Source organism: Leucoraja erinacea, unplaced genomic scaffold, assembly GCF_028641065.1.
Source record: "Leucoraja erinacea ecotype New England unplaced genomic scaffold, Leri_hhj_1 Leri_570S, whole genome shotgun sequence".
NCBI classification, from domain to species: Eukaryota; Metazoa; Chordata; class Chondrichthyes; order Rajiformes; family Rajidae; genus Leucoraja; species Leucoraja erinaceus.
Genome location: NW_026576477.1, coordinates 19010 through 26242, shown reverse-complemented (window position 1 = coordinate 26242; position 7233 = coordinate 19010). Strand labels below are relative to the sequence as shown.

General features: G+C 42.7%; 1 long non-coding RNA gene across 1 annotated transcript; it reads left to right on the top strand.

Annotated features, from left to right (window-relative positions):
- Window positions 1–3738: 3738 nt before the first annotated feature.
- On the top strand, window positions 3739–6463 carry LOC129694185 (uncharacterized). Its single transcript, XR_008722976.1, has 3 exons — window positions 3739–4146; window positions 4440–5824; window positions 6003–6463. It is a non-coding gene; the product is annotated as an uncharacterized LOC129694185 (long non-coding RNA).
- Window positions 6464–7233: the final 770 nt, after the last annotated feature.

Sequence of the window (7233 nt, the reverse complement as noted above, 5' to 3'; positions counted from 1 at the left end):
CAGCAATGTCTCTACAACTCCTGAAACACCTGATCTTCAAATCACACCAAATGTAAATGACAGCAGAGCTCTGAAGAAGGAAAGACAGCGTACTTTCCGCCTCAAAAAAAAAGTCCAACTGACCAGATTAGCAATGGGAAAGAATACTACAGAAAGTAAGACAATCAGTGACTTGATCAGAGGGGCTGGTGAATTTTTACAAGAACCAGCACTGTCTTTCTTTGCGTCGCAGTTGCGTAATGCATCTGGACGTAGAAGTGCAAGAGGAAGACGATGGAGTTATTCAGACAAGGTAGTTGCCTTGTCCCTCTACCACCAGAGTCCCCGAGCATATCAGTTCTGCCAGTGCATTTTCACACTTCCATCAATCTCATCACTACGTAGGTGGTTGTGCAATATTGAAGTGCGGCCTGGGTTTCCCCCTAAGATCTTAGAACTTTTAAAAGACAGGGTTGCGGGGATGTCAGAGAGAGATACATTATGTGTAGTCTCGTTTGACGAAATGAGTTTACGTGCAAGCCTCTCTTACAACATTACTGAGGATTCAGTTGAGGGCTTTGAGGACTTTGGATCTCTAGGGAAGACGTCAAGGCCTGCCAACCATGCTCTTGTTTTCATGGTTAGAGGCTTGATGGGGAAATGGAAGCAACCTGTAGGTTACTTTCTTTCACGGGACTGCATAAAGGCTGACAAACTGAAAACATTACTTGATGAATGTTTACAGAAGGTTAAGGCTATTGGACTACAGCCTAAGGCCGTTGTTTGTGACCAAGGCCCAAGCAATGTACGGCTATACTCCAACTTGGGTGTGACGGAAGACCATCCTTTCATCGTCCACGGGGGAACCAATATATATTGCATGCATGATCCACCCCACTTGTTGAAAAATACAAGGTCAAACTTGGAGAAATATGTTTTTGAGGTCAAGGGAGAGGATGGCAGAAAAAAACATATCAAATGGGCACATATTTACGCATTTTATGAGCATGATTCACAGTTGCCCATTAGAAAAGCCCATAAATTAACCAGAGGCCATTTCGTTTTAAACAGCTTCGCCAAAATGAGAGTCAACAAGGCTGCGCAGGTGCTTAGCCATTCAGTAGCAGCAGGTGTCTACACCTATGCGACTCTTGGAAAGTTACCTGCGGAGGCTGTTTATACGGCAGAGTTTATCGTAATGGTTGATGGACTTTTTGACTCCTTTAACAGCAGGTTTTACAAGGACGCCAAAAAGTTAAGGAGGCCTATGTCTGAAAAGTCTGCACATAAGTCATTCTTTGAATCATGCTTGCCCGTACTCCAAAGCCTGACAGTGCTTGGAGCTAAAAATGTGTTGTTTGTCAAGGGATGGCGGCTTGCAATTTCTTGCATTTCACAACTGTGGCAGCACATCAAAGAAAGCACAGACGCCCGTTTTATGTTCACATCCAGGATCAATCAGGATGTAGTGGAGAATTTGTTCTCCACTATTCGGCGAAAGGGCGGATTCAGAGAAAATCCATCTGCAAAGGAATTTCGATGTGCTTTTCGGATGGTTATGGTGGCTGAACTGATCAAGCCTTCTGTGAGTGCAAACTGTTCCCCAGACTCAGATACATTTATCTTGACGTTGCAGACATTAACAAAAAACAGAGTAAAAAAAACATCTCCATTTGTCTCTCATACAAATAAAACAAAACAGCACAATGCAGTCTGCAGCGTTTCAATTGATCTCCCTGAAGAAAATACACTAGCTTACATCGCAGGTCACATCTGTCACAGGATCATTACTTCACACGAACTGTCGTCGAAATGTATCACGTGCAGAGAAGTTCTCTTACGAACTGATACCACTTTACTTGATCCTGCACTCGTATTTATCCACCATAAAGCCTATGACACTTCAACGTCTGACTTTGGCTCATTGATGGTGCCTTCGGAATACTTTCTTGGGTTCTGTGAAGTGTGCGAGCAAGTGTTCCGCACAGAGTTTAATGATGTTAACATGACCAGGGATAACATTTCTCATCTAATAAACACAGCAATACATAACACACAGCAATACAAAGACATGAACTTGTGCTGCAATAGAGTCAAGGTTAGAATTGTAGCTATCTTTGTGAGTATCCACATGCACTATGGACTCAAATTCAAGAATAGAGAAATGTATGACTTGACTGTTAAAAGGAGATGTAAAAAACTTCAAAAAGTGGGACATACGTAAAGTGCATAATTTTCAAAAATTATGTATTTGAAGTAATACTATTCCAGTTCAAGTGATTTATTGTCATGTGTCCCTGATGGTACAATGAAATTATTGGCTTTGCTTCAGCACAAGAGAACATAGTAGGCATTGAATACAAAACAGATCTGTGTGTCCATACACCATTATATAAATATATACACACATGAATAAATAAACTGATAAAGTGCAAATAACAGATACTGGGCTATTAATGTTCAGAGTTTTGTCAGAGCCAAGTTTAATAGCTTGATGGCTGTGAGGAAGTTGCTATCACTGAACCTGGTTGTTGCAGTCTTCAGGCTCCTGTACCTTCTACCTGAAGGTAGCAGGGAGATGAGTGTGTGGCCAGGATGGTGTGGGTCCTTGATGATACTGCCAGCCTTTTTCAGGCAGAGACTGCGATAAATCCCCTCGATGAAAGGGAGTTCAGAGCCGATGATGGACTGGGCAGTGTTTACTACTTTTTGTAGTCTTACTCTATGGGTGCTCAAGTTGCGTAACCAGGCCACGATGCAACCGGTCAGCATGCTCTCTACTGTGCACCTGTAGAAGTTAGAGAGAGTCCTCATTGACAAACAGACTCTCCGTAATCTTCTACGGTAGAGGCGCTGATGTGCTTTCTTAATAATTGCACCAGTGTTCTCGGACCAGGAAAGATCTTCATAGATGTGCACACACAGGAATTTGAAGCTCTTGACCCTTTCAACCATCCACCCGTTGATCTAAACGGGACTGTGGGTCACCATCCTACTCCTTCCAAAGTCCACAATTATTTCCGTGGGTTTGCTGGTGTTGAGGGCCAGGTTATTGTGCTGGCACCATATGGACAGTTGCTCGATCTCTCTTCTATACTCTGACTCATCCCCATCAGTGATACGTCCCACAACAGTGGTGTCATCAGCGAACTTGATGATGCAGTTCGGATTATGACTGGCTATGCAGTCATCAATATAGAGTGAGTGCAGCAGGGGGCTGAGCTCGCAGCCTTGAGGTGCTCCCGTGCTGATAGTTATCGAGTCTTAACACATTTCCACCAATACGAACAGACTGTGGTCTGAGAATGAGGAAGTTGAGGATCCTATTGCAGAGGGATGCGCAGAAACCCACTTCCGCGAGTTTGGTAACCAGCTTGGAGGGGATGTATGTATTAAATGCCGAGATGTACTCAATGAATAAGAGCCTGACATATTAGTTTTTGTTGTCCAAGTGGTCCAGAGCACAGTGGAGGGCCAGCGAGATTGCGTCCACCGTTGATCTGTTGTGGCAGTAAGCGAACTGCAGTGGGTCTAGGTTTTTGATGCCCTTTTGAAGCAGGTGGGAACCTCAGACCTCGGAAGTGAGAGATTGCAAATGTCCGTAAAAACTCCAGCCAGTTGGTCCGCACAGGTTGTTTATCTACGTAGTTTTGATTGTTACCCATACAAAATCGTGCCAATGACGATTTATTTATCTATATTACTAGATTTGTCCACGGTAAGCCCGGTTGATGTGGATTCAAATCGTTTGCCAATTGTCTTGGCTTTTAAAGACTCTTCAGAAAATGTGTTGGCTGCTTGCAAAGTGTTTGCCAAATTGTCTTGGCTTTTAAAGACTCTTCTGAAAATGTGTTGGCTACTTGCAAAGTGTTTGCCAAATTGTCTTGGCTTTTAAAGACTCTTCTGAAAATGTGTTGGCTACTTGCAAAGTGTTTGCCAAATTGTCTTGGCTTTTAAAGACTCTTCTGAAAATGTGTTGGCTGCTTGCAAAGTGTTGGACTGATTGGCTTGGCTCTTAAAATCGTCGCAACAGTATGCGGATGGATAAAGCGGCAATGTGGTGCTGAGTGGGTACTTTCAGGTTCGTGGCAAGATGGCGCTGACTGCAGAAGGCACCGAGTGAAGACACCGCTGAATAATTCAAGAGAGCTGACTACTCTGTCAATGGTGAGTGTTATTGTTGGACGTTATTTAAAGCACGTATTTGCTTCAACAGCAGGAGCCTCTACAGGAGGCTTTAAACATTTGAGTGAGTCTGTGTGTGTGCGAGTCTGTGTGTGCGTGTGTGTGTGTGTGTGTATAGATGTGTGTGAGTCTGTGTGTTTGTATATATGCGTGCTTTTATAAAAGTGTGCTTCATTGAATGATGACCTGATATAAATTATCAGATTTTCTTTGTTAAAGTCTGACCGCTGAATCTCTGTCTATTGAAATTGTCTCTTTTTTTATCAACAACAAAGAGACATAAAGATGCAGTGAGCAGCAACAAGAGGCACAGCAAGAAAGAATTATACTCATCTTTGACATTTAAAATGTTGTTATATTTTAAGAGATGTTAAACTTTAATAAATCATTTTTCCACTTTTCATGCCTGCGTGTTCTTCATCACAATGGGAACCTAATGGGCAGGAATGGATACTCTGTGGGAGTATCTTGCTTCTGCCCAAAGATAGGATCTTCCCTTCGGCCTCTGCACAGATCCTATAGTGGAGCAAACATAGAAACATAGAAAATAGATGCAGGAGGAGTCAATTTGGCCCTTCAAGCTAGCACCGCCATTCATTGTGATCGTGGGTGATCGTCCCCTATCAATAACCCGTGCCTGCCTTCTCCCCATATTCCTTGACTTCACTAGCCGCTAGAGCTCTATCTAACTCTCTCTTAAATCCATCCAGTGACTAGGCCTCCACTGCCCTCTGTGGCAGGGAATTCCATAAATTCACACATTTCTCTGGGTGAAAAAGTTTCTTCTCACCTTAGTCTTAAATTACCTGCCCTTTATTCTAAGACTGTGGCCCCTGGTTCTGGACTCACCCAACATTGGGAACATTTCTCCTGCATCTAGCTTGTCCAGTCCTTTAATAATTTAATGTGTTTCTATAAGATTCCCCCTCATCCTTCTAAACTCCAGTGAATACAAGCCTAGTCTTTTCAATCTTTACTCATATACAGTCCCACCAACCCAGGGATCAATCTCGTAAACCTACGCTGCAGAAGAACCTCTTCACTCTATACTGAAATCCTCTTGTTATGAAGGCCAACATTCCATAGCTTTCTTTACTGCCTGCTGTACCTCTAAGCCAACTTTCAGTGGCCGGTGTACAAGGACGCCCAGGTCTCGCTGCACATCCCCCTTACCTAACCTAAATCTATTGAGATAATAATCAGCCCCCTTGTTTTTGCCTTCAAAGTGGATAACCTCACATTTATCTATAGTATACTGCACATGCCATGCATCTGCCCACTCACTCAACCTGTCCAGGTCACCCTGCAACCTCCTAACATCCTCTTCACAGTTCACACTGCCACCCAGCTTTGTGTCATTTGCAAACTTGCGAGTGTTGCTCCTAATTCACTCTTCCAAATCATTAATATATATGGTAAACAGTTGCGGCCCCAATAACAAACCTTACGGCACTCCACTCGACACTGCCTGCCATTCTGAAAAGGACCCGTTCACTCCTACTCTTTGCTTCCTGTCTACCAATCAATTTTCTATCCATGTGATCACCCTACCACCAATACCATGTGCTCAAGATGGACCACTCCTGCAAAAAACAATCGGCAATCGGCAATGTGGGCAATACGACTTGTCTTTCTTCAGGTTCCCCATTAAGGAGGAAAGGTAAGAAAACATTTATTATTTGGCCTGTTTACTTCTGGTTAGTTCATTGAGCTCAGATAGTTGAGTCCTCATGGCAACATCCTTGTAGAAATCTTCTCAAGAGCATTTTCTTTCTACATCTCTGTTATTTAATGCAGAATAAGAGCATATTGACTGCAGATATTTTCTGTAATTTCAGATGTCGACATTGGACATGATCTACACCGAACTGCGGAGTATTTGTGAAATAACTGCCCTCTTATGTACATTGTGTGAAATTGTGATTTGCTAACTGCACAAATATAATGCGAATGGCGATTTATTTATTATTGTATCTATGTTGGACATTTTGCTGTTTGGTGAAGCAGGGGTGTGTTACATACGTTAAATTGTACATCACTTTCACTGGTTAGCTGATATGCTGAACTGCAACCCTGTATAACTCGCGCACAGAATAATGTGAATTGTGTAAATCTTATCCCAACGGGTCCCACTTAGTCTATTGATTGTGTATAAGCTGCAAATTTTGTCCTTTGTTTGAAATGTGTAGAATGTGACATCACTTTTATTGATTATCTGATATTCTAAATTCTGCAAATTCTGCAAGCCTGTATATGTCGTGCACAAAATGATGTAAATAAAAATTGTTTTCCTGTTTAAGAAGTTCAATTGAGAATTATTTGAAATTGTGGGGGTTGATACAAAATACTGTTGACCCACAAATGTGTTGATATGAGACATTCACATTTAAAAAATCCATGTCGCAAAAAAAGCAAGAAGGTGCCCATGTTATTTGACCAACTTGCCAGATTAATTTAAATATACACAATACACAATACAATTTATTTGTCACTTGAACCTCATAGAGGTTGTTGGAGCCCCCGGCGTGCGCTAGAAAAGTGCCGCAGCCATTTAAGCCACGCCGGGCGATGATGTAAGGCCCCGCTCCAGGTCATCCTCGACCCCCGCTACTCGGGCGGAATAATTTGCCGTTGCGGAAGCCCCGAAAAGCGGTCTCCCAGCAGGGACCCGCAGGCTCCGATATTACTGTCTGCCAGGCCTGCGGTTGGAGCCTCCGAATCTCCGGGGCTCGGGTCACAGCAGCGCATGGGTACATATGTAGGTATGTATGCATTAGTTTTGCTCCTAATTCCCTTTTCAAAATCATTAATATATATGGTAAACAGTTGCAGCCCCAACACCAAGCCTTGTGGCAAAAAAATCCAGAAGATTAGTCAAACATGATTTTCCTTTCATAAATCCATGTTGACTTGGACAGATCCTTTTACTGCTATCCAAATGCCCCATTATTGCATCTTTAATAATTGACTCCAGCATCTTTCACACCACCAAAGTCGGGCTAACTGGTCTGTAATTTTCCGTTTTCTCTCACGCTCCTTTCTTGAAAAGTGGGATAGCATTAGCTATCC